The sequence below is a fragment of the Mus caroli genome, chromosome 7, assembly GCF_900094665.2.
Source record: "Mus caroli chromosome 7, CAROLI_EIJ_v1.1, whole genome shotgun sequence".
NCBI classification, from domain to species: domain Eukaryota; kingdom Metazoa; phylum Chordata; class Mammalia; order Rodentia; family Muridae; genus Mus; species Mus caroli.
The window spans coordinates 115,501,474-115,529,160 of record NC_034576.1 but is presented as its reverse complement, the minus strand read 5'-3'; the positions used below and the strand labels follow the sequence as shown (position 1 = coordinate 115,529,160).

Here is a 27,687-nt window from a genome sequence, read left to right as displayed (position 1 = left end):
AGGAAGTCACCAATCAACTATTTACTCTAGAAGCACCAGACACTGTGGCAGGCATTTTCCATAGTATGCAGCTTCCTGCTGCAGGTAGCACCCTGTCCACCTCACCCTTTCAGGTGACGACACAGCATTTCAGGGAGGTGACTCCTCTCTTTCCCCTGGAATCCACTGTGGGGACTGTCAGGCAGATCTTACCCAGCCCTTAGGGACTGCTTCAAGCTGTTTCCTCTGCAGATCTCAGAGCCCTCTATAAACCTGACTGGAACACACGGAAAACAGCTCACCAAGAGAAAGACGGCCTGGTCCTGTCCTGTCAGCCTCTGAGCCCAAGCACAGGGAACAAAGCTCCCTTCGAAGCTTTTGCCTACACGGGCAGGGCCTGGGTGGACGAGCCACTGCAGGAAATGCACACTGAACTCCCGCCTCCCACATTAAGGAATTTACGGGATTGGTGGCCATCGAACCCCCCTGCCTGGACACAGCCAGGTTGTTCTGAGAGACTGAACACTGTGTTAGAGGTTTGTAGACACTGTTCTCTGTTGTCCGACGTTAGACACGAAGGCTGTGAGTAGCCACTTTAACAAGAGGCCCCCTGTCTGTCCCACACAACCCATATCTGTCACCTTGACCTAATCTCATCATCTTAGGAGTCTTGTGAGACCTGGCTGAGCCAGGATGACCCCACCGCTGCTGACAGCAGAGACCTCGGCCCTTACAGCCTTTCTATCAAAACAAACTCTGAAGAGGTTTCAGGGAAAAGGGCTCAATTCTGGCCCCTGCCAAATGACTTCTTGCAAAAGTCAAGCAAGGCCATCCCAAGGCTACTTATGGATTTATTTTTAGCATGATAGACGGAAGACTGTAGGTACTGGAGCACTAGAGCTCATAGCATAGGCTCGGAAGTCACTGCCAGGGGCCCAACTCTGTCTCTGATCTCGTCCATGCACCTCCATTCCTCCCTAGTGAAATGAGGCTCCTGGCAGTGTGTACTCAAGTACAAGAACCTGGGGAAGATGCTTAGAACACTGAACACACAACGCAAGTGCACACTTACTTACCACCTCCTTGTTACTATCAGACTGACTGCAAGTCACCTGAAGAATGGCTAGAGGTCTGTACCCACATACAGGCACATATATGAAATATGTGTGTGTGTGTTTGTGTATACACACATATACATATACATGTACACACACACACATATATATAATACACACACATATATATGTACATATATTTTTTTTTTCCCCAAAGGGATCAGAAAGATGGCTCAGCAGTTAAGAGTGCTGTCATGGTTTGAATATGCTTGGCCCAGGGAGTAGCACTATTTGGAGATNTAGCCTTGTTGGGTAGGTGTGTCACTATGGGAGTAGGTTTTGAGACCCTCAATCTAGCTGCCTGGAAGTCAGTTTTCTCCTAGCAGCCTTCAGATGAAGATGTAGAACTCTCAGCTCCTCCTGCACCATGCCTGCCTGGATGCTGCCATGCTCCCACCATGATGATCATGGACTGAACCTCTGAATCTGTAAGCCAGCCCCAATGAAATGCTGTCCTTAGAAGAGTTGCCTTGGTCACAGTGTCTCTTCACAGAGGTAAGGCCTTAACTAAGGCAAGTGTAAACTGCTGTTTTGCAGAGGACCCAAGTTTGGTTCCCAGTACCCACATTGGATGACTTGCAGTTACCTCCAACTCCAGCTCCTAAGGATCTAATACCTTCTTCTGTCTGCTGCTGGCATCTGCGCTCACATGCTCATAATCACACAGAGATACATACATATGCACATAAGATAACTCCTAAAGGAACGGTTGGAGAGACACATGAGAATAGAGAAGAAGAGACTACGGGCTGTGTTTTCCTGCTTGTGAAGTGGAGCCATGCCAGGCCTACAGATCTTTGTTCTGCGTGGCTACAAGGGGCAAAAGTAGGTCAAGGAGGGAACACTGGCAAGCAGACTGGAGGTCAGAAGAAATAAGAAACTTCTACATGCCAACGGTGTCCGGAAGAGGGAATGGGATGTCTGGTGGCTAGGTGCCTGAGGCCATAAGATGGCCCATCATGTGCCATACAGGCAGGCTTGCCTGTACCAGTCCAGGGCCAGGGAAAGTGACCTCGGATGCCCCTTCCACTGAAGCACCTATCGCTTCAATAAACTGTGAAAGTACTGATGGCAAGGGTGTGGCTGGGAGGCCTAAGGAAAGCGGGGTGGACTTTGGACTGGCAGTGGCACACACAGCCCTCCCTCGGGCTTTCACTTTCTGCAGTCACAGCCCGTGACCAGCTACGGTTCAAAGAACCAAACCCATTTCCTAAATAACCACTGGGGTGCTGGGGCAGCATCAGAGTGAGGCCTGGGCTAGGACATCATTCTGTTGACTTTCTACTTGGGGGACTTCAAGTCAGCTTCATTTACTGGGCTGACGGTGGAGGGGGCTCAAGTACAAAGCAGAGGGCCAGCCTATCTCACGTGCTCTGATGGGCCCTGGAAGCCAGGACCCTGACTTCACTTACAGCATCCTCTCTACAAAGGGTCCAGTGTTCTTCACCTCCCGCTTTTCCCCACTGCTTCACCACACAACCACAGACACATACCCCGGGTCTTACCAGTGGGTACCTTCTGGGCCCACATGCACAAAGCAAGTTCCTACGACAGAGAAAAGACCAGGAGCAAGGGGGAGGGTGGTGGAGAAGAGAGTACTACTCCAACAGTGGGTATCTAGGGAGTACCGTTGCCTTTATAAACTATAAAACTAAAAATAAATTTAGAACTAGGGACTATTTGCCAACAAATGTTGTTTGTATTGAAACAAAACAATTCAAGAAAAAAAAATATATTTCCTGAACTATAGCTAGTGGGCCATTTTCCCAAGTATTTCCTGTACTTGTTTCTGGTCATTCACATAGTCTCAGCTCAGTCACTCGAGAGTGGCTGTGGGTGTCAGGCAGGGAGAGAGAAAAAGAAGGCACAGAAACAACTCTGGGGACACCCAGGTACTCCGTTTGCCTCTAGTACCCCTTCTGCTGTGACTTACTTTAAGGCTCTGGGCAGCATCCCCTCTGGAATCGTGGTTACAGTGTGATGGGACTGAACCTGAGGGTCTCCGCAGATCCTCCTGGCTCTGACTACAAGACCACAGCCAAAAATGCACAGGCTTTGGGTTTCCTGAGACTACAGGGTAACATTCACCCAGGGCTGGGCCCAGAAGACAACACAACCCCAGGGGTTCCTCAGGGTGGCACAGATCTGCTGTGGCAATGAGCCAAACTCCTGAAATGGGTGGTTAGAATATTGGGATCTTTGTATGTGTGTGTGTGTGTGTGTGTGTGTATGTGTGTGTGCACGCGAGAGCACGCAGCTAAGTATAAGGGACAATGAAGAGTGATTTTTATCTCTCTCCGAGGACGGAGAAGTGCGCCACCTATATTTATCCCTTCTGTCTCCTGATTTAGACCAGAAGTTTTTCCTGATCAGTCCTCACTTGCCAATACGTTCACTCTACGTCTAAATGAAGAACCAAAGTCATGTAAGTTCACAGACTCAATGGACAGCTGATTTACAAAGCCCTTCGAGAGTGGCTGCAGGCCGATGCTGGCAACCCCATAATTAGATTCTGCAAGCTTTGCAGTGATTTTTTTTTAACTTTTTTTTTTAATAACTCAGTCTTCCTTCTGGGATGAAGGGAAAGATAGAATTTGTTAAAATTAAATTGAGATTTAGTGGCTTTTCAGCCTTCTGCTGCTCAGTGCTCTAAATATTCTATAAATATGAGAAGCCCTGCCCTATAGTGCACTGTAAACACCCACAGACACTCAGAGCCAAATTCTTCCAATTATGACCCTGTGCCTGTTGCCAAGCTACTGCAAGGACCTACTTGAAAGGCAGCCATCTAGGCCATTTCCTGATTAAGCTGCCTGTAGCAAGGAATCCAGGCCTGCTGCTCTGGCCTCACAGCCCGTCCCAAATAACAGATCTGTGTTCCTGAATTAAGCCTTTTCCTTGTGATAGAATTACAATTCAAAGGTTACTGCAAAACTCACTATGCGCCCAACCATCCTTTGGCCTGGGCTGGGTGTCCGTTTAAGATGGAGGGCTGTCACACTGAGACTTTTAAAATTGGGCAGCCGAAGTGCAGTCCCAGCGGCATTTCTAATTGTGTTCAACAAATCAAGGTCAAACAAAAGTAGGTCAGCTGTCAACATGACAGGTGAGTCAGATATTGCAGGCCCTGCTGCATAGCTGCTTCGTGAACAGCAGGGGGCACCACTACCCAGTGCAGAGACTCAAATGGTCCTTCAACAAGTCCTCACCACACCCTAAGCAGCGGTGCATGGGGCACAAGGTCCTGGGTTTACTGATTAGCAGCTCAAACATCAGCGCTTCCTGGCATTCACCAGACTGCAGAGCCCTTAAAGGACTGCCTGAGAAGCAGTCTGTGAGCGCCATGTGTCACTGAGATTACTTCCAGCTCCTTAGAAACCAGGATGCTCCAAGCAGTGTGGAGCAAAATGAGCTCAGGCTAGAATAGAAGCAATCTGCCTCCCAACAGGAGGCTCCCTGCTCGCTGGTGGCTCACTTGGGTGTGGACTCAAAGGGCATCATCTGAGGCCAGTGAGATGCTCTGGGAGCCAGTTCCCACCCCAGAAGGGAAGGATCCACTCTGAATGGCAGCCTCTTGGTGAGCTGGCACCTCTCAAAAGAGAACTGAGGTGTGAATGTGGTCCGGCTCCCAAAACTCATAGTGTGGACCAATATAGTTATAGGGACAGGGTCTCGAAGTGGACCTCCAGGAATGCTGGGAAGCGGGGGCACAAAGCACTGAACCCCTTCAGAGGGGCCTCAAACCAAAGTGGTCCTTCCCACCACTGTATGTGTTGCAGAGTTCTATTATCTATTAACTGTTAACATGTACATATGAGTGTTTGCTCTTAGCCCCTGAGCATTAGGTCAGCGACACTCTCTCTGCTTTGCTTGGTTCCCTCGGCAGAGCCACGACTACATCGCTGGCCTTCAGTGAGTACTCTGCACATACCCACAGAGGAAATGAGCATGTGCACAGACCTCAGCAGGGGTCTGGAACAGGAGAGCCCCCATGCAATGCTATGAAACTGGTCTTTGTGCACAATGGGATAAAGCAAGGTTCAGGGAGGGTGCCTGTCTGCTCAGCCAGGCATGCAACATTCCAACCCTGCTTCTACAGTGAGCACCCACTGCTTTTAGAATCTAGAAGCAGCAAAGAGTCACCACCTTTGGGGGGAACCCACTCATCAGGAAGAACTTTTCCATCAACCACCTAATTAATATACGCCAGGCTCAGCTCCTGCAACCCAGATCCAAGCCCCGTCCCCATCTTCAGAGAGCACTGACAACCACAGCCGGAGCAGGGTGGAGAATTCTGGGCCTCCTCTCTGGTGGTGACAGTCATCATAGCCGTCGCTGTTAGCAACAGCAGGCTACTCCACGGTTCTCTGGAACAGTTCCAAAGAAAGGCCCGCAGGCAAGTCTGGGCCTGGCAGTGATAAGGTCCTTGGAATTTGCCTTTTCCCAACCCAAGAACCAGACGCTTGAATAGATAAGAGGGAGCGAGGGGAACCCAATTTTTAAAATTGAAATCTCCCAAGTCTTTAAGTTGACAAGTGGCAACTGGTGTTGACCTGAATTGAGAACATTAATCTCTGCAGAAGCTAAGTTTATCCCCATTATAATCTATACACCACAACAACACTCCAATCCATCTGATATTTTGGGCCGAGCACCCCCACGCACACCAGGCTGTCTGCTAGTTGCAAGCTCTGCCTTGAATTCATGTGCAAATCAGCAGGTGCATCTCATCAAAACGGCCAGGCTAGCGCGAGTATGTGAATCCATTTCCCAATTATGAGAAATAAATGCAAGTAGCAAATGTCATCAGAACCAGGTATTTCCAAATGCTACCCAGATGTCCTATGGCCCTTAGACACAAGCATTCTTTGGATGTGCTAAGCCCTCCACAGTTGCCAAGGAGCAAAGACATGGAGACAGAGAGTACACAGCCTGACCCTGGGTATGGAGGTGCAGCTGGAAGTGGCAGGCTTGAGGGCAGTCCCTGATGAAAGGGCCAGGCTTGTGGGTACTTTTCTTATTTTGGGAGCGTGTTCACGAACACCACCAGATTCACAAGGTAATCCTACACACACACACACACACACACACACACACTCCCTGAAAGGATAAGGAGTTCCCTACTTTCTTCTGTCACTTTTGTGACACTTAATTGAAGATAACCCTACACCATAAATGGCCACCCAGGAAGAACCTGCTTCTCACAGCACATGGATTGACAATGACTAGTATGGGAAATTGTCCAAGCTCCTACGTGGACAATCCAACCATGGAGGCTTTTTTAGTCAGTGGCAATACACAATGACGATATTAGCTCCCCAAGCTTAGCTTAGCCATTTGTCCTATGATACGGACAAATGGCGCACCCAGAAAAAGAACAGGAATGCCAACATGGGGACCAGAAGGTCCCAGACAAGAGGAACTTGGGAGCAGCAGTGTGGGACAGGGAAAAGGAATGCAGGGTGCTACCTGTGCAGTGATGTTAATAGGATATTAATGGTGATAATAATCATAGCTGCAATGTGCTATCAGTGACTGACAGAGCAATATTTAACTCACTGTAAGCAGTAAGTGTATGTTATTTCCTTTCTTCCTTTTTTTGTGTTTGGTGGAAGGAGTGAGGCAGTACCTTGTGTAGCCTAGGCTGGCCTCAAACTCTACATCCCAGGATGGCCCTAAGCTCCTGCTCTTCCTGCCTCCCCCTGCCAAGCACTGGGACTATGAGGCATTCAGCCACCACACCTGGGAGAGGGTATTACATTTAATTTTCACAGTAAGTCTATGGACCCTCTCTAGGTTATGTCCATTTTCCAGATCTGGAAAGAGAAAATTGAAGAGACTTGAGTAGCATTCCCAAGGGCTACAGTGAGTTGAGGTTCAGCTGCAATCCATCTGGTTCTGAGTCCACGCTCTTAAGGATGGCAAGGGCTAGCAGAATGCACATGATCTGTTTCACACCACAGTTAGCACCCTGGAAGCACTTAGATGTAGCTGCTTATGAAGGGATGGCAGAGGCGAGAGGTGGCCTCGACAGACAATGGCATTTTACTTGGGGCTCAGCATAACCACTGGAGACTTTGGAGCAAGGCCTAAGAAACTAGGATGCAGCCAAACTTAAGAGGTGCAGGCCTGTCAGTCCGGCTACTCAAGAGGCTAAGACAGGGATGCTCTGAGTTCAAGACCTGCACCACTATTAAGTGAACTAAATTAAGGGTAAGACTGGGCTTCCTCAGACATAATCGACTTTCATCACAACTGGAGAGGACTAGGTTCTTAGAGAAAAAAATAGCTCTCATCCATAGAGGTGTTTTCCCAGAGTGCCCCTTAGAGTGCTCTGCACAGAGCTACCCAATGCTCTGCATGATGCTCCTCAGAGAGATGCTCAGAGAGCCAATAGCCTTACATAAAATACATCCTCAGTGCACATTTTCCTGGAGAGGAAAACAGCAGGGCGAGTTAGTTACCTGCCTCTCTCCATACCAGCTCACTCCACCACACTATCCCAGCATAAATCACAGATCCTCAGAGAGTCTCCCAGTCCTGTCATCTGTAGCCTCAGCATAGACTCAGCATTGATTTCCTGGACCATTCTACCAGCCTTTGAAGACTTGCTGCCACCTCCCTCCCACAGTCCAGCCCCCACACTGCCACCAGCTGGCTTTCTAAAATAAAAGTGTTGACCAACATCACTCACCTCCTGAAAAATGTCTGCTGGAACCACAATACCGGAACAGACACCATGTTGGCATATATGCTAATTCAGCCACAGACTCATCACAGCTCATCTTTAAAGCCTCTGAGGAGTGGGAATAACAAACAAGGACCCTCCTTCTGAATTTCTGGTCTAGAGAAATGCAATGCACAGTATACAAGAAGACAAAGTAGTGATGACTGGTAATGGAAATTAACCTGATTGTAAGGACAGGTCAATGGCTGCGTAGACGAAGGAGAGGGAACAGGGTTGTTTTGTTTTGTTTTGTTTTTAAAGTATTTTAAAAGACAGACGAGAAATTACTTGAATGAAAACCAGACCAGAAAAGTCTGAGTGTTATGTAACAGTTTCCTCTGAAATTGAAACATTGTATCCTACAGGGAAGCTCCTTAAGCAGGGAGGTAAACAACTCAAAACAGTGACAGGAAGTTCCTGAAACTAACCAGATTCATCAGGTACCTCCCCATCAGAGTAAACAATAAAAGCTGATAGTTCCTCTCAGAAGAGGCGAAGCCAGCTGCAAAGAAGACTCAAAATAAGCAAAGCTGCAAAAACTGGGATGAGACGTGCTGCCTGGAAGAAGCTCAACCAGCCAAGCTGCCTGGAAGAAATTTGGACCAACTGAAAGACCTGGAAAGGATGCTCTCCAATGCGTTGAGCTGTCAGCAGGCTGTGCATTGTGTTCCAGGTTCCCAGCTTTGTAAGCTGTCACCTATGCTGGGGTGGACTTTGATAATGCAGCCCTTTGAGTCATTTCTGCTCCTGTAAGTAAACCCAATAAAACTCATTGGCCCACCAAGCTGGACTTTAACAGTATCTGTACTTTGGTCGGTTCTGGGTTCCCAGGAGGAGTTTTGCCACAAAATATTCAGCAAGGCACAAATGTGGGAGAATGGCAAGAGAGCCTGAGCTGTGTTGAGTGCAAAGGCCTGAGGCAAGAAAGAGAACCAGAGAAGAAGATACAGAGGATATGAAAAGTCAGCTAAGCAGAGAGTGCCAAGGGGTAAAACAAAGGGATAGCTGGCAAGGGCAAGATGTTTAGTTTCTAATTCCAAGCATGTCAGAGGCTACTGGAAACTAGAATAGGAAAGGGGCACGAAGGCCTTGCTTGCCCTTGCCTATTAAAGGAACACTAACAGCAGTAGAACCAGTGTGGCCAGTGTGACTAGCTAAGACAAAGAAGGACTGGATGAGGGCGGAAAGGGCTGGTAACCTTTCAGGTGTACTCTGAAGGAAAATCTCTAAGAATTATTGTCAGGCAAAGTAAGGAAGGGGAGAAGATACAGAATCAATGCTGGTGTCTGCATTTGGGGTCTGGACAGTTTCAGAGAAGATGGGGAGGACTGCAGAAGAGCAGGGCTGTCTCTCCACACAGTCTTCCCTTTTTAAAGAACAAATTGACGTCAGTGTAGCTATACTGGTCTGGTATGACCAGAACACTGTATAACATGGCTCAGTCTAAGTATGTGAGATGAGGGCCCAGGAGCAAGGTCCAGGCTGGCACCAAGACTCAGGGTGGGGTATGTCTTCCTGTGGACTTGCCACAACACAGCAACTCAGGAGCTCCACTGCTGACCCCAGCTCCAGACATGACACGTACCCCATGTTTCACCATCAAGCAGAGCCCTATCTCTGCCCTGAAACCCTTCTGCTTGGGATGCAGCTGGCACACTGTCACTCATCTTTTTAGACTCATTCCAGATTCATCTGAGAGGCCCTACTGCCACTCTGCACCTGTCCTCGAGTTCCTGCAGGACCATGGTAGCAAGCCTCTCCCTCAGGGTCCCATCACCTATCCTGAAGCCTGAGCACAGAGGACATTTGGATGAATGGAGTCCTTGCTACAGAAAGGCACAGAACCCACAGGCAGCAGTGACTGGCAGCCCTGCTGCTGTCTGCCCTGGAAAAGGCTGCAGAATGAGGCGCTGGGACTGAAGCACTAATAATGCTCAATGGGGTGGAATGCTTCCTCTGCTTGGGGACTTTCTAGCAATGAAGAACTTCAAGAAATCCAAACGCTGATCATCTCAGGGGGTGGCAAAGTGTAATGAATGTGGTGTCTGGCGAAGGGGTTTAGGTTCCAGCTGCAAAAGCCCAGTGTGCTGGGCTAGTTTAACGTCAACTTGACACAGGCTAGAGTCATCAGCAAGGAAGGACCCTCGCTTGAGAATATGCCTCCATAAGGTCGGGCTGTAGGCAAGTCTGTAGTGCATTTTCTTAACTAGTGATGGATGGGGGAGGGCCCAGCCCACTGTGGGTGGGGCCATCCCTAAGCTGGTGGTCCTGGGAAATATAAGAGAGCAGGCTGAGTAAGCCAGGAGGGACAAGCCAGTAAGTAGCACCCCTCTATGACCTCTGCACAACTCCTGCCCTGTTTGAGTTCCTGTTCTGACTTCCTTTAATGATGGACTAGGATGTGGAAGTATAAGCCAAAAAACCTCTTTCCTCCCCAAGTTCCTTTTTAGTCATGGTGTTTCATCACAACAGTGATAACGCTACCTGGAATACCCAGTGTGGGCTCCCATACTCACTGGGGGCTGCGGGTGTCAAGAGTTCACACACTTTTATTTATTTATTTATTTATTTATTTATTTATTTATTATATGTAAGTTCACTGTAGCTGTCTTCAGACACTTCAGAAGAGAGCATCAGATTTCGTTATGGATGGCTGTGAGACACCATGTGGTTGCTGGGATTTGAACTAAGGACCTTTGGAAGAGCAGTCAGCACTCTTAACCACTGAGGCATCGCACCAGCCCCCAACAGTTCACACTCTTAAGGTGAACTGTTAACAGTTCACACTCTTAGCCTGCAGCTACCTTAGAACAGATGTGAGTAGGAGAGGAAAGTGTGCCATCATGAATGACTTTGAAGCTTAACAAATGCTTTCAGATAATTCTGGGCCCATGATGAAGAAGACGGCAGAACAGCAGCCTGCACCAAGCAGACTGAAGGAGCAGCAGCCCAAATCCAACCCAAGGCATGGATGCTTTAGTATGGGGATCGGGGTAGGGGTGGCACTGGGGTAAAGAGCCCAGGGTCTAGACTGCAGCCCCCGGTGCATGCCTGCTACACTAACCTTTCTAAGCCTCAGTTTTCTTACCCACAGGGAACAAGGCATAGCCTGTTTCCCAAAGCTGCCTGATGTTCTTGAAACTGAAGGGCAGGTATGTGGCTGGCATACAGCAAACATGGGAGGCGAGTGTGGGATGGAGTGGTAGCAGTGTCTTCTTTGCTAAGGCACAGTAAGCAGAGAAAAGGGGTGGAAAGAGACAGCCATGGGAAAGCACAGGTGAAACCCAAGGATAATAAATAGGACCTTTGAGGGCTCACCACAGCATAAAGAAACTACTCCGAAAAGAGGTGTGGATGGTGGGGGGGAACACCTGGGGCCCAAGGCTAGCCTTGGCTCCACAGCAAATCTGAGGCTAGCTAGATGACATGAGAATTTGCTGAAAATGGTGGAGTGGGGCATGCAGTGGGAAGAGAAGAGAGAAAAGAAATTTCCTTAAGAAGTTCTAAGCCTCTGTTTGTGTTTGTGGGTTTTTTTTTTTTAGAATGGAATGGAAAAGAAGAAACCATAATGAGAGAAAACAGGAAGAGAAAAGAGATGCACTAACTTTGAATATACCAACATATTGGCAGAGATCAAAGGACATGTGTACCCAAAGAACCATGCTGTTTTAATGAACAACACTGCCTATGAGTTATTCATGGATTCCATTTTCTCTGTACAACTCTTATTCAATCTTCAATATCCTACTTGCTTGAAAGCCCATATACCCCAACCTCCACCTAGACAGTCATTTTCTTGTTCCTGTTGACCTAGGCAGGGTATAGTTGTGTAGACCTGACTAGCCTGGAACTTGCTACATACACCAGACTGACTCCAACATTGTAGTGATTCCTCCTGCCTCTCTTCCCAAAAATCTTGGTTTATAGCACCATGCCTGACAGGAAGAAAGACAGACCATTCCTAACTAACATGAGAAGATGACTGTAGCTATCAATGTCAGATTCTGACCTATGTACAGTTGTTAGTTACCTAAACTAGACACACAGCTAGGGGGTTTTGTTTGATTTTTTTTTTTTTTTTTTTTGTCACCATTCACAGTACCTAACTTTCTTCTAGTCTCCAGACTGAAGTCAATACATCTGTCCTAGCAGTAAGTAAAAGGATGGGCAAAGGCGTGGCCATCTGCGAGCAGGACTTCTCAGGCTCACACATACCAGGGGTCACTGTCAAGGAACCCAGAACTTACTGTAGGATGTTAAATGTTTATCATTTAAAGCAAATACTTCAGTACTAGCGACAGCCGTGGACATGCTTCTCTCTGCCAGGTGCTGTCCAGGCAGTTGGCACCCAGGCTGGCCAATGTGGGTCACACAGTTACTGGGCACGAGGCCAGTAAGGGCCTGTCTGACAAAGCCGCCTCAGACAGAAAAATGAAGAGCTTAGAGCCAACCTTGTAAAACAGTGCTCAGTCATTTTTGTCAATGCCAAAACAACACACATTTGCTCTGACAATGCTACGGAGGTGGAACCGGTCATTCTCGGTGTGTTCCTACGTCACCTCACTCATCTGTCACAGCCTTTACTGTGCTCTGAGGCTTTCTAAGGTGTCCCACGGCTACTTCTGGCAACAATGCTTATGACAGCAGATACTAGATCTTTGGGGTTTCCTACATATGAGAATCTCACAAAGGGTACATCTCTCTCTTGTCACGGTGCCACCTACAGAACAGGAACAGCCTGATGGTTTGCCTCAGGGCAGGGCAGTGAAGCAGCCTGTCTCCAGAGCCTACGGCCAGGTGACAAGTGCCCTCTGAAGGGCTTGGGGACTATCTGCACTTTCAGGGCATCTTAGTCTGCAGCCAGAAACAGTGCCCAATCTTCACTATCACCCCCACTCCCTGCCCCCACTGTCCCCTTTCCCTACCTGGTCAGAAGCCATTTCTGTTTTTGTTTTTCTCACTAAATAGCAGTGTGAGTCATTTGGACTTGAGCCATGCTGGCCTTAGAAAGCCCTAACAGCCTGGTAAGATGCCCTGGGGAACCCGGCTTCCTCTGTGGCCCAGTCCCTGACCAGCTGCTTGGAGTCCACACCAAATTTTCATATCACTGGACTCTGGGAGGAGAGTCCCGATGACCACATAAGCCAGTGGTCATAGAGTGTAAAGCAGGGAGTAGGGTTCTTTCAGAGGAGGAGAGGGCAAGGAGAAAGCATTTCTTTAGCCAAGAGCAATGATATATTATTCAAAGTGACACATTAGTCCCCTGAGAAGTGAAGGTGTGGCTGAGTGATAAATTATGCAAGGGAAACGCAGCAGCAGCAGCAGCAGCAGCAGGATGCGCATCTGCACCATGAAACAGCTGTTCTTAAAGAAGTAACTTCTGTTTCTCCCATGACCTTTCTGTAGAACCCTGAGACCGCAGACACTAACTCCAGGGCTACTCTGGGTCCCAATGAGCTCCAGAAGGACCAGGGTGGCAGGCACACAGGTCATAATGACCCGCGTGGTCATTCATTCTTGGGAGTGTATGCAGGTCCACATACCAGCCTCTGTCCTAGGAGGCCCAGCAACTCCTTTCATTACAGGAAAGGGAAAAAAAAAAAAAAAAGACAAGGGGACAAGGGGGATCCAGGTAGACAAGACCACAAAAAGGCAAACTCCACCAAGCCTCCATGCTTCCTTAGCAGATGGCTCCATTGCAGATCCCAGGTAGTAGGGCTTGGGCTAATGCCATGGCATAGCAAAAGTAAGTTCTACAGAGCAGAGGGTCTGCCAGGCTCTTTCACAGTCAGCACCCAGACAAGGGCAAGGGAGACTCCAGGGATGAGTGACTGGTTCCTTAGGCTGTCAGTCAGCATAGGCAGGACACCTACTTATAAATTTAGTTACTGTCGCCATCCTTGGGCTCACAGGGGTTGCCCAACATGGGAACAAACAGCCATTTGCCATAAGGACACAAATAACTGTGAGATGACATCTGTGATGAATGATGGCCAGGAGGAGGAGAAGGATGGGTTGCTGGGACACATGACTTGGGACATAGAAGAATGGGCACAAGCACCCATTGGCAGCCTGGAACCTGGGACTAGCCTCCTCACAGTCAGAGTCCGTCAGGCCTTGGTGTCCTGTATGGTGTGGTGTTCTGGGTAGTCACAACAGTACCTCAGTTTAAATGGTCTGAGCCCCTACATGCAGTAGCTTCCCACCAAGCACTTTGGCAGTGCTTGACACACACAGAGCTGTTAATCAGGGGTGGACAATGATATGTAAAAATCAATGGTTAGACCTAACCTTCTGAACTGAGGAGATGGCTCAGAGCTGGAGAGCTTGTCTAGCATGTGAAGGCCTTAGGCTCAATCCCCAATTCCAAAGCCAGATTCTATTTCCTCCCTAAAGAAGAACCTAGCTTTCTTATCAAGGAAGGCTTTCCACTGAATCTGATGAAATGCAAGGACCTCACAGACATGGGATGGGTAAGACAGGGGAAAATGTTTTCCATGCAGAATGAGCAGTTGTGGAAAGTCCCTGCACAGGGAGGAAGTCTGAAAGGAAGGAAGGCAGCTGAGAGCCTGTTCAGGTACCCTGGTCAGCAAGACACCTCTGGGCCTAGAACAGCTCTTCTGCGAAGCCTTCCTAGCTTGCTGGGAGCACACGGATAAGAGCTGCATTCTTGGCACAGCATCTCAGTTCTACAAAGAAGAAGGAAGTGAAGGAGGCAGGCATGGAGCCCAAGGTCCCCCACAAAAGCATATACCCTACTGTGCTCTAAACTCAGCAACTGCGTTAGCTGCTGGATGGAACGCAGACACTTGCCTAGGACACCTGAGAACCTTGCATGTCCATGTCACCTCTCAGTACACACTCACTGGGGACATCACAAGACTCTAGATGCAGTATATCTACAGCCACAGAGGGTAACTAGGGATCCATACCCACCAGCCAGAGCAGGGGAAAGGCTACCAGGCAGGAGTTGGCAAGAATCAGTGCTGGACTAATTTAGGATATTTGAGATTCATCCAAGACCAAGTTGGGTGGACTTCATTCCTAAGAATTCCTTGATAGATTATTTTTCATTTTGAATTGCAGGTATTATTCCATCAACAACAGCAAACTATAAATGAAAGTTAGAGGCAAATAACATAGGGAATAAATGCTCCTGAAGTCCTAGGATGTCAGGAAACATGACAGTCAGCGGCAAACTCCAGCCTTGAAGAGTTTGTCCAGCACCTGAAGCTAAGAAGGGTTATGGCTCAATCAAATCCAACCACCAATGAACTTCCAACTCCAGGTACACCTGATCACATTACAAATCTGTTGTTGAGCTGTGCAAACAGACTCTGCTATCCACACTCTTTCAACAAACACTTCCTGAGCCAGGTGCACTGTGCTGGCTGGGAACGAAGAGGGAGGTGTGTGTGTGTGTGTTGTCAGTATCTATGTAAAGAGTGGAAGGGGAATGTGTGTGTGTTCATGTATGTCCATGTTTGTGTTTGTGTGTATGTGTCTGTGTGTTCTGCACCCTTAAGAAGCTTAGTTTACTGAGGATTAAAGATAAGTAAGTCAACAGCCCTCCTGTAAGTGCCTTATGCACCAGAGAGCCATGCAATGTATTATGGGAGGCAGAAGGAAGTTCAGCTCCAGGTCCAGGGAGGAAATGAGAGATATCTGGTAGAAGAGGAGAAATTGAAACTGAGTCCCTAGGTGGGGAGTAGTGGCCAGCTCATTCCCAGGCGAGAACCCAGAGCTTGAAAAGGTACTAAAAGTAGAGGCCATTGGTGGGCTGGGCTGAGGTTGGCATTTGTGACAATGTAGCAAGTGGCTAAATGCCAGGTGATGGGAGACTACAGGCTCTTCGGGGGCTGTAAAGCCCTTTACTCTAAACCACTGAGGATCCTGTGGAAAGGTTTACATAGATGAAAGCCATGAGATGTGTGAGTTAGAAACATGGATTGACAGGAGTGTGAACTAGAATGAGGGAGGGGAAAGATGGATAGGAGAGCCAATTAATAGGATGTGCAGAGGAGGGAGTAGATCGCTCACTTAAATGATGAGTCCTAGGGAAGAGAAGAAAAATAATTGACAAGGGTCAGTGAGGTGGTTCAGCAGGTAAAGGGGACTGCCACACCAGACCTGACAATCTGGTGGGGGGAAAGAACAGATTCTTGTAAGTTATATCCTCAAACCTCCACACATTGTATTTCGAACACACACACACACACACACACACACGGGGTAGGGCATTAGGGGGAGAGAGAAGGCTAAATATATAAGGAGTTTGCAAATTATCAGAACATGGGGGGACTGGATACGACAGATGAGAGAAAGGACAAGGAAAGGGTGAGTCAGGAAGAGGGGAGGGAGGCAGGCCAGGGGCACTTGGGGGAGAAGGGCACTGTTGGGAGACTTGGTAAAGTCTGGATGTGAGGCAGGTTTACAGGTCTCTGGAACAAGGGTACAGGGGGTATCATCCGGAAGAACAGCAGAGAGATGAAGAGGGGGTCAAGCAGGGCCTGACACTAATGAAGGGTAAGGGCAGGAGAAAAGCAGGCTGAGGAGGCCGAAGGAGAGCCCTGGGAGAGTAAGCCTGTGGGATGACCCAGGGCCAGAACACTGAGCACAGCCAGAGAGACCTCAGGAGGGCGCCCTTGACTGAGGGAGCCAGGGCAATGCAGTCCTAAGCAAAAGATGGAGAAGTGTGGAGACCTGAGCTAAGAAACCTACACCTGCCAAAAGAGCTTTCATATGTTTCCCCATGGGCTCCCACTTTGCTTGTAGGAGAGGCCTTCCCTGACCACCCTACTTGACACATCGGCCCTTCATTCTCTACTCTACCTCACTTTACAATTTACCATGAGCATTTCCAGTGTTCTAGACATGCTGTCTGCCTTGTGATAACACAGACCACCTGCACCACTCCCATCCCGTGTCACCACTGTAACTGTAGTCCTGAGAGCAGGGTCTGTCACTGTGCCTCTGGTGGTATGAATGAGAACGGACCCCATAAGCTCATATATTTAAAAACGTGATTCCCAGTTGCCCTGTTGGTTGGTGGGACTGTCCGGGAAGGATTAGGGGGTGTGGCTTTGGTGGAGGAGGTGTGTCACTCGGGGTTTCAAAAAGCCAATGCTATCCCCCCCCACCCCCGAGCTAGCTCTCTCGGCCTGGTGGTTGTGTCTCAAGACCTACGTTCTTAGCTACTGCTCCAGTGCGTTACCTGCTACCTGATGTTCCCTGCCAGGATGGTTAGGCGCTCTAACCCTCTGAAACGTAAGCCCCAAATCAAACACTTCCTTTCACAAGTCTCTTGGTCATGGTGGTTTATCATTGCAATAGAAAAGTAACAAAAACAGTACTCGATATTACCTGACCCCTGGAAGTAGCAAATACTTAGCACATGACACACTTCACACCTGACTGTGCTAAATGCTGGGGACATAGTGAGAAAACAAAACTTTGTAGCTTGATGCTGGAGATGAGCAGAGACTAACACCAAGCACTGGCCAAAAAAAAAAAAAATAAAAAAAAATATATATATATATATATATATATATATATATATATATATATATATGCAGCATGATCACAAGGCAGGACTCCATTCCATTCTCCTGCTTTTTGTGGCAGTTCCTCTCCACACCCAGAGCCACCACCTTCTCCAACTGAAGGACTATCTTCCTGGGAAGCTATTAACACTTGAGGTTTGATTGTCATTTCTTCCAGATTTTCAAATGCATTTCTCACCCTTTTCACAGGTTCCTGAGAAGTGGGAACACCTGCCCTCTGCTCTCAAGTGTTAATCTGATTCCATCTATATCTGAGAGAAGAAATCCCAGACTTAGATAAGAGAAAGCAAACAGCACAAGGGTCACACAGAACTGGGTTCTAATCCCTTGTTACCTTGGACAGGCTATTAAACGTCTTAGTGGATGGGTTTCCTTATAGCTGAAACTGGAATACTAACTCTCCCAGAAGAGGTCATATAAAATTAAAATGGGATGATGCACTTGGAGGACTCAGCACTCGATACAGGATGAGGGCTCAGTCAACAGTGGCTCCATAGATAACCCACTGCTTCTGCTGTTCGATCTAACTGAAACCTTCACACACACAAACTAGTCCTTAGATTTCCAGCCACAGAGCGTATGTCAGGATGCATAGAACACAAACTGGTCAGCAACCTCAGGAATGATCTCAAATCCCACACACTTGTCCAGACTCTCCCACCCTAAGTCTGACTTCAGTTTTGGCTATTCTATTTCTCTCCTTCATTTAATGCAAATACAACTATTTCCCTACAGCAGATCACATCTCGTCTCATGGCAAAACTCCAAACCCAAGCTGGATTCCACGGTGCAAGTTGTGGCAGAGTTGGGAACACCACACCTCAAAGCTAGCCTAAGAACATTGTCGGAAGCCCAGTGTGCACACAAGCGCCAACACACTCGGCTCTAAGAAAGGCAAGGAGGACTGGTCAGGACATGCTTGGTCTGCCTCAAAGCTACAGGACAGGCTCCTCTGGCCCTATCTTCTGTTTCAGCTATAAGGAAACCATTTTCCTTGGCCTCTGGGTATCTCTGACCTTCTGCCTCCCACCCCAATTTATGCATGTTTTCTAAAACTCAGCCCTTCACTTACTCGAAACTACAGTGTGGGGCTGGAGAGATGGCTCAGCTGTTAAAGGTGAAGGCTCACAATCCAAACTAAGATGCCTATTCTAATCTTCAGACATAAGTGTCTCAGCCCAAGCTTCAGTCCTTTATCACCAGTTGTAAACTGGATGTTTCCTATGCATGACCCAATGCCATTTAATTCATTTGAAGACAGTGTCAGAAGAGTAGATGAAATTCAGTGTTGAAGACTTGTCAAACATGCATGAAGGCCTGGGTTCAGTCCTCAACATGGCAATCGATCAATTGGTGGCAACATTAACTATCTCTTGCCTACACTCCCATTGATGATACTGCCACGAAACACCAAATCTCAACTTTCATCTTTGACTCCTGTCTTTAGAGTCAAGACTGCACATCAGATGGGCTCTTCCCTTGCAACCCCCCCACTGACTGTGTATCTGCCACTGGCCATGTGACAGCACTATGTATTACCTCTATAACCTGTCTAGCTATCAGATAAGTGTTCCTAAAATGTCACTTCAGTCAATTCTCCACTCAACATAACTTAAACAGATTCCTATTGTCTTGAAAATAGCTGGGGTCTAGAAAAGAAGTTGACAAACAACAGACCACAGGTTAAGTCCCGCCAGCCCCTTTCTGTAGAACACAGCCATCCTCCCTTCATTTGCAGAGCAGCCTGGCTGCTTTCAGGCTACCAAGCAGAGCTGAGTAGCTCTGACAGACCACATCACTTTATAAGCAAAAATATTTAGCCTCTGGTCCTTCGGTGAACAAGAGCGCTGATCTGGGCTGTAATAGCCAGATGGCAATAAATCCCACCAAAGATCTATGTTGCTTCAGACAAGGCTTTTGTTCCTGTTGGTCTGCAGATAGACGCGCTTTCTTTATACCCTATATCCACGTTCCCATGTACAGAAAACCTCATATGACCCCTAGACTCTTTCCCATCTACCTTTTCTTCTTAGAGAATGCCAAAGCACCACCTGTCTGTGAGGTTCATCCCTGAATTCCAGGGTTCTCCTCCTCTGACCTCTGTCTACACCAGTGGTTCTCAACCTTCCTAATGCTGTGACCCTATGATACAGTTCCTCGTGTTGTGGTGGCCCCCGCAACCATAAGGTTGTTTTTGTTGGTACTGTTATGAATCATAATATAAATATCTGACATGCAGGATATCTGATGTTCAACTCATGTGAAAGGGTCTTTCAACCTCCCAAAGTGGTCGCAGCACACAGGTTGAGAACGACTGATCTACACCAATCATACAAACCTAGAGTGAGATTTCACTATCCCTTCTGCCTAGGATATAGACTTCTACGGGACTCAGGCTTTATAACATCCACAGAGCACCTGCTATAACAACCTTGCTCTTCATCTCAAACACAACCTCAAACGTATCATTTGGTAAATAGGCATCAAACAAACTTACCAATGAAGGCCTAGGGTTCCACATTTGAAACCTTAAGTTTGGTTCCAAAAGCATTCACTGCAGCCAACAACACCTGAAAGCAAGGAAAGAAAAGTTAAGCTCTAGAAGAGACTGTTACACATCGTCTTCCATCAGCTTCCATGAAACACTTGTGACATGTCTGTAGTAACACATGACACACTGATATGACAGGATTTCTTACTTTTTTGGGAGTGGGAGGGCTCTAGACTACAGATTTTTAGAGAGATTTGTAGAGTCACCCTACCCCTTGAATTCGCTGCCCAGAATACCACATGCATTTATATGATCCTCAGTAAATGTGTAAAGTGGATGTGAAAAAAACCCACCCATTCAGTTCATTACCACATGTGTGGGTCCTAAAAGAATCTGGTTTTCACCAAAGGTATGCATGCCTCAGTCCCATTGCTTTGAATAGGGAATAGTTTGCCAGACAGATTAATGAGATTAATCTAAAGGCGCACCTTGGCAATGACATGCCCCTGGGCAGAAACCTTCAGAGGCTCTCAGAATCAAAGCCTGCCAGACCTGTACCGACTGGCCCAGCCTCACATGGCAGCCTTGGTTCACCTGGATTCCTGAAATGGACCCTGCTTGTCCAGATAGATAAGACAGACAGTGAATCCCCAAACACAGGCCTGACCTCCCCGACACACACCCTCCCCAACATCTCCTCTGGTTGGATGTCTTTTTCCACTGCATTGACCACCTACTGATGCTATCAGTTATAACACTGTAGCCCATGCCAGGTTCATAATGCCCTCTTAAGTGTGACTCTTCCTTAGGCTGTGGCAAAATACATATAGAATAAAGTTCATAATCTCAGCCATTTGGCATACAGAGCTTGGCAGTGCTCACTGTGTTCCTTTGCACAGCCACTGCCACCATCTACCTCCAGAACACTCTGCACCTGTAGAATGGAGACTATAGCTCAGTCCCTGGGACCAGTCAGTCTCAGTAAAGCATGCATGCATGTATGAATGAATGAATACACTGCTGAACTCTACCATGGTACAATAATCACATGTTTTCTGGATTAATTTCAACCCATCTTAAATGTCTGTCTCTGTCTCTCTTTCTCTCTTACACACACACACACACACACACACACACACACACACACACACACACTTGGGACAGGAACTCAGGCTATCTGTAAGTTAAGACTTAGCTAAATACACAACTTTGATTGGTCCGTCAATCCACTAGACCCATGGTCATGTCCTAATACCCCCTTATAGGACCTTGCCTCAGGTAATCACCGCTTTAGCTGGCCACTCTCCTGCCACTGCTGGCACACCTAGGTTTTCCTTTCACCTCGCCACCTCCTTCTCTTTGTTTCTTTTTCTTTATCTGCTATCAGAGGCCTCAGGGTCTCTCTGCTCTCACTCCCTGGTGGTCTATCTAGTCTGATTCAATGTCACCTCCACACCTGATGCTCACCCAGATTTTTTTCTCCCAGCCTGGGCCTCTCCTTTGACCAGTAGTCAATTGCTGGGGTCAAGTCAGAGGCACGCACATGTTGTTCTATGTTGACTAGTGGGGGTCTCAAGCTCAGCACATCTAACGTGGACTCCATGTTCATGAGACTTGATGCTGGCAGTGTCAGCACCACAGTGTAAAACAACTTGTCCAACTGAGTTCTTTCCCTTAGCTTTCCCTCCACATCCAACACTCACTCAAATTTGTTCTCACATCCATGAATTATTAGCATGGCTTTGCTTGAATCCTTCAGTCTTCCTGGCAAGGATGCCAGAGGGACAGGCATTTCTAAATCTACAGGCTCTGGGGCAGGTGCAGGGCAAAGCCGGGTTTCTAAGTCAATGCCCCCACCCCCACCAATCTATCATCCCTTTCTTGCCTGGCAGCCCTGATACTCTCATATTCTCTGCCCTCTTGTAGAACGGGAACATTTTGAAGGGAGTGAGAGACAGTCAGTGTCCCTTTCCAGCTATGGCACAATAAGAAGTCAGTAAAGGAGGTAGAAGACACCCAGGCTGCCTCCACCTCACCACACAAGGCAGCAGGCACCACTACAATGAACAAACAACCACCACCACCAAGGGAGCAGTGTGTGCACTGTGGAGAGGTGGAGCTGGAGATGTGATGGCAGTGACGGTGAGAAAGACGCGTGGGGTCAACATGTTGGCACTGCTCACTAGGATCAGTGGGATGGTATGCAGGCTGGAGCTTATGCAGACACAGACTCTGTCCCCTGAACACACTGCCCAGCAGTGGGTGGGTGGTCCTGGCTCTGATCAATGAGAGAGGCAGGAGAAGGGTTCACTTTCTAGACTGGACTTCCTTTGAAGGCCACATGGTTTATGATGCCACCAGAGGCCATGCTAGTCTCTGTCGTCCACACTATAGCCCTGGGCTTCAATTAAGCCTGAGATTCGTGAGGATGTCTGCAGTCTGTGCTGCTGGCTGATTCCCCTTGGTGGTATCCTGGGGCTTTGCTGCCTAGGAGAGCTGAGGGTTGCTGATGTGAGCTGAGGTCATGTTGAGGTCTGTGCAGCCACTGTGGGCCATGAGTGGGTCGGTGGTCCAGAGGAGGCTAGCAGATGTGTTAATGTCTGAGGCCCATGTCACCATCAAAGCCCATGCAGAAGTATGGTCTGGGCTGCTGCATGAAGCCATGTTGATGTCCCTGGGTAAGGGAGAGCTGGCCCTGTTCTTCTCTGTCTGCCACAAGGCTCTCCTCAGTTGATGGCTTCTAGTATGGGTACAGGAGGAGAAATATTCACCCTCCCTTGGAGGGCTGGCCACTAGGAATTTGACCATGTTCCAGTGAGTGTATAGACAACACTAAATGGACCTCCTCCTCCTCCTCCTTCTTCTCCTCCTCCTTCTTCTCCTCCTCCTCCTTCTCTTCCCTTCCTCTTCCTCTTCCTCTTCTTCCTCCTCTTCTTCTTCTCCTCCTTCCTCCTTCCTCCTCCTCCTCTTCTCTCTTTCTCTTTCTTCTTTTTTTCTTCTTTTTTTTTTTTGTGGGGGAAGAATGGATATAGGAGGACTGGGAGTTGAGCATGATGGAGTGCATGATAATTCCCAAATAATCAATTTTAAAAGACTACAATAATAACCATAATCATAATGAAATATATTTTGCCCAGAAATTCTTTTCTTTTTGCTTTTGGATAATTTTAAAAAGTAAATTAAACAAATATTCATTCAATAAGTAATTATTACATTCTTGCTATGAAAAACATTGCTCTCTGAAAATGCATAATCTTGTTGAACAAGCAAGAGGAAAACAAAAACAGAGCAATGAAGAAAAACAAAATGTTATTGTAAAAAAAAAAAAAAAAAGAAGTCACAGCCTCAAGGAGTATGAGACATGTGAAGTCTGTCGGCACTTACAGACTTGCAGCCAACAAGCTCACCTTCCAGAGCATGACTCCTTACTCCTCTGACCCCCGGGGGATGCAAACCCTTCTGAAACCCCTCAGCTTTTAGCCTCTGGCTAGTCCCTAAGTCTTGTTTACTTATTTGTATGCCCACCTCCTGGCACCATAACTAGATGTAAAACGCAACTGTGATTCCCTCAGGAGCTATAGCTAGCGTCCCAGCAGCCATCCTTGGTGTCCCTCTAGTAGCCTCCTAACCACTCCAGTCACCTCTACACACAGGCTCCCAATCACTACTCCATGCAGGATCTGGGCTAGTTCTAATAAAAACCTAAACAAAGAATCTCTGCACTATTGTACTATACAGTCTTCTGGACCTGTTAAAGAAGACCATGCTGGACTCGCTTCGTCTGCCCCAAGTGCAGGTCTTCTAAAACAGGCTGTTTGCCTAGGCAGGGATAGGAACACATCCCTCCCTGGCCTCTTAGTGATTGGCCTAAAGGAGAGGTATACCCTTCAAACTAAGCCAATCAAAGCCTTGTTCTAGAACTGATGGAGCAGTCTTGTCCTCAGAGAAGGGCAGCTTATCCCCAGTGCCAACACAGCAACAAGGAACAGGAGCCAGATGGGCCATGACAAGGTCAACCCCCATTCAGAGTTCATCTTCTTACAGCAACAAGGAACAGGAGCCAGCTGGGCCATGACAAGGTCAGCCCCCATTCAGAGTTCATCATCTTCTCTGCTGACCTCCCACATCCCTTTCCCCAATTGTGGACCCATTAAGTTCCCTACACCTGTGCTAGAAGTGGGATTTTTGTCTCCCTCCCCTATTCTTCCCTTGCTCCTTAAGTCAAGAACAGTTCCTAGAATGTTGTACTTAATCATTTATTAAGTGGATGAAGCAAGTACAAAGACTGGTGAAGCCCAACTCTGTCTTTTCCTAGCTTTGTGATCCCAGGCAAGGTTGTCTAGCCTTGGGTGGAGGTTTGGATAGGTATAGCCCTCACAGACTCACTTGTTTGAATGCTTGGCCCACAAGGAGTGGTACTATTAGGAGGTGTGGCCTTGTTCGAGGAAGGATGTCACTGTGGGGGTGGGCTTTGAGAGCTCCTATGCTCAAGCTCCGCCCAGTTGTGGCACACAGTCTCCTTTCTACCTTTGAATCAGCTCCTTCTCCAGCACCATGTCAACCTGCATGCCACTAAGCTCCCCACCATGTTGACCATGGACTAAACCTCTGAAGCTGTAAGGCAGCCTCAAGTAAATGTTTTCTTTTTTAAGAGTGCCTTGGTCATAGTGTCTCTTCACAGCAATAAAACCCTATGACACCATGTGTGTACGTGTGTTTGCATGTTTGTGTATGCAAGAGCCCAAATATGTGCAAGTGCATGTCTACACTACACGCTTAAGGAAGCCAGAGTACGACAATCTTGGTTGTTGTTCTTCTGTTTCTCACGCATCTTGTTTCTTGAAGCAGGATCAACTTAGCAATTACGGTAAATTGGCCAGCCCACCAGCCTCAAAGAGCTGCCTGTCTCCAGCTCTGCAGCACTAAGATTAGAGCTGTAAGCCACCGTGACCGCCTCTTCTACATGGGATCAGTGGTTCTAACTCAGCTCTTCAAGCACTTTACCTCCTGAGCCATCTCCCTGGCCTTCTCTATTCTTTTATGACTCAATTTCTCTGCAAAAGAAGAGAAGCCACAGTACCTACTCAGAGGGTCTGGGGATAACTAAGATGAGTAGAAATCCATTCCCTGAAAATAGCTCAGGCTTCCCAAATGCTAACTGCTCTTGTTATCAACTCCAGGCCAGAGGCACAGTGTGGGCTTCAGACACTCATAGGTCATTTGGAGGGAGGCGTAAGAAGGGAAAGAGCTGACTTGGGTATTTACAAGCACAAACTCTCTTGGGAGCAATAAGCCAGCATTTGGTGAGATCTGAGAGGTACCTAGGGCTCTCAGCAAATTGCCAGAGGTCAGAGTCCCAAGACAAGTGGTGGAAGAGAAGCACGCATGGCTGCAGGAAAGTACTGCCACGGACAGTACCAGCCAGGCGATGAGAGATGCTCTGTGCCTTTTGGGAGCCGATTTTCACAGCAAAGCTTAAAGAGAGAGAGAGAGAGGCCTCTTACACTGTCTGGACAAGGTAATAAGGCTATAAAAATGGAACCACACAGAACCCACATGGGCCCAATTTTCGAAGAAAAACAGCGATTGTCACAGCATTTGAGGTGGGGGAGGAGTCACACTTGGGTCTCAGCACGAAAGCAGCTCTTAAATGAACGTAATGAGGCTGCAGAAAAGCTCCTGGGTCTGCCAGATGAGCAGGGCTGGCTCTCATCTGTCCCCCTTGTCCTGCTCCCTGCTCTCACAGATATCAGAATGGGACAATGCATTCCAGTGGCTCTGCTCCAAAAGTGCACAGTACAAAAGAGACCCTGCTGACCATCCTCCCACACCCACTCAGAGGCCTTCTCCCTTCTGTCCAGGCTATGGTTGACTCTCTTCTTGCATCACCCCTGAACTTCTCACCATACAACGTCTGACTCTTTTCAGCTTTTGTGCCTACTCCCCCCACCCCCATTCCCGCATCAGAGCAGGGCAGCTCAGTGGTTAGCAACACAGAGCCTCAAGGTGTGTGGGCGGGGTCTCCTCTGATATAACTGTGTGATTCTAGATAGTTAACTCATAGCTACAAGTCTTAGCTTCCTCCTTTGTGAAATGGAGATGCAGACATGGCTCATTTGAGACCCTGTGTGGATTAAATGAGCCAGTTCATTTAAAGCTTCACAATCATGCCTAGAACCAGCTGCACCCAAAGAGTCACCCTAAGGTGCAGGCCATGAACACTGGGACACACACCCAATATTTCAACGGAACCTCAACACAGCTCTTGTCCTTACACCTTCTCCACCTGAGCCTTTCACATCTGCTGGAAAAGCTCACCCTGCACTTTAGCCTACCCTACAAAGTGTTGACAAAAGTCAGGCACCTTCACAAACCTTCCTCAACTCTGCTCAAGTAACAGAACCTCTCCTTTCCTAAGAGGTGGCCCGCCTTTTAATCTCTTGAACAAGCATCAGCTTGAAGTCTGCTGTGTATGTCCCACTCCCAGGTCACAAACCTCTCAGAAACAAGGGGTTCTGGGATCTCTCTCCCCCAGTGTTTACTCCCTGTAACCTTAGACATATGTAGACTTAGTAAACATTTGCTGGATTAAAATGAAACATGATGCCTAGAGCCAGGGTCCACAGAAACAGAAACAAGTGGCTGAGGGTGTGTAGCATGTTCGAGGCCATAGGCAGTACTGAAAAAAGAAGTCTTAACAAACTCAGCAATTGCAGCAGATGTTAGACTCTTCCCAGCACCCTCAAAGCCAGTGTTTAACTCAGTACTGGGGACCAAGTCACGGCACCTGTTTGCTGGTTTCACCGTAGTCACTTCCTGATGGCCAACAGAAAGCCGAAGTCAAAGCCTGTGCGCATGTGCACGCACGGCCTTCCACCACCCACTCACTCAGGGGTGGTCTTTCCTTCCCTCTGAAATGCTATGTGCAGCTGGGCACGGTGTCGCCGCACAGCTGCAGTCCCAGCACTGAGGGTGCTGAAGCAGGAGGGTCACAAGGCCAACAAGACCCTGGCTCCAAAAAGAATTCTCCATTCTTTGTCTTGGGGCATTTCTTACAGCACTCTGAAGGGAATCCGGGTTTTATTTCACGATTATTTTAATCAAAGCATCAGGTGTTGGGAGACAAATGTCCTCGATTTTCACAGGCTGATGGCTCCTTAAGAGGATTTATTGATTCACCTCCCTACATAGGCAAATAAATTATGGCCACCTTTTCCTTATACCTCCTTTCTCATTAGTTACCCAGCTTCTTCACTCATGAAAAATACAACAAAGACTGTCTCCAGCATGAAGTACATTTTTAATACGTTATCACAGCGTTCTTTTTGAAAAGAGAAAATCTGACTCTCTGTCGACTCTTGGGCCATTGCCATTAGCTAGATAAATGCCGACTTAATGAAATGATTCTGTAATACACAAAGATGGCTTAATGCAGCATTAGCTGAAAGAGCAAAAAGGAGAAGCAATCTAAAACCTGCTCCATTACACGCTCCCAGCTCACGGAAGACATCCCCTCGATGGACAGAATAGTATGCAGCCATCTTTAACAAGCCTGGGGGAACTGAAGATACGATGTTGAGAGTGCAGGAGACAGGACAGTTCCTGCAAAACTCAAGAAAAATGAGAGTTGGGAGGAAATCTCGGCACATGCGGCGTGAGAGGCAGTGGCAGTCTGGTGGGTACTGGTGTGGCAGTGGGAGAGACTCGGCCAGCCTTTGCTGCCGAGTGGTAGTGGGAGAGACTCGGCCAGCCTTCGCTGCCGAGTGGTAGTGGGAGAGACTCGGCCAGCCTTCGCTGCCGAGTGGTAGTGGG

The 27,687-nt window shown here is 47.8% G+C and overlaps 1 protein-coding gene across 5 annotated transcripts in view; it reads right to left on the bottom strand.

The window, feature by feature from the left end:
• Arntl (aryl hydrocarbon receptor nuclear translocator like) overlaps positions 1 to 27,687 on the bottom strand; it is a 102,623-nt gene that overhangs the window by 55,910 nt on the left and 19,026 nt on the right. For all 5 annotated transcript variants that reach the window (XM_021166154.1, XM_021166155.2, XM_029479645.1 and 2 more), the window contains exon 2: positions 19,882 to 19,954. The gene's annotated coding sequence lies outside the window, so the exon portion shown is untranslated. The remainder of the gene's footprint in view (positions 1 to 19,881; positions 19,955 to 27,687) is intronic.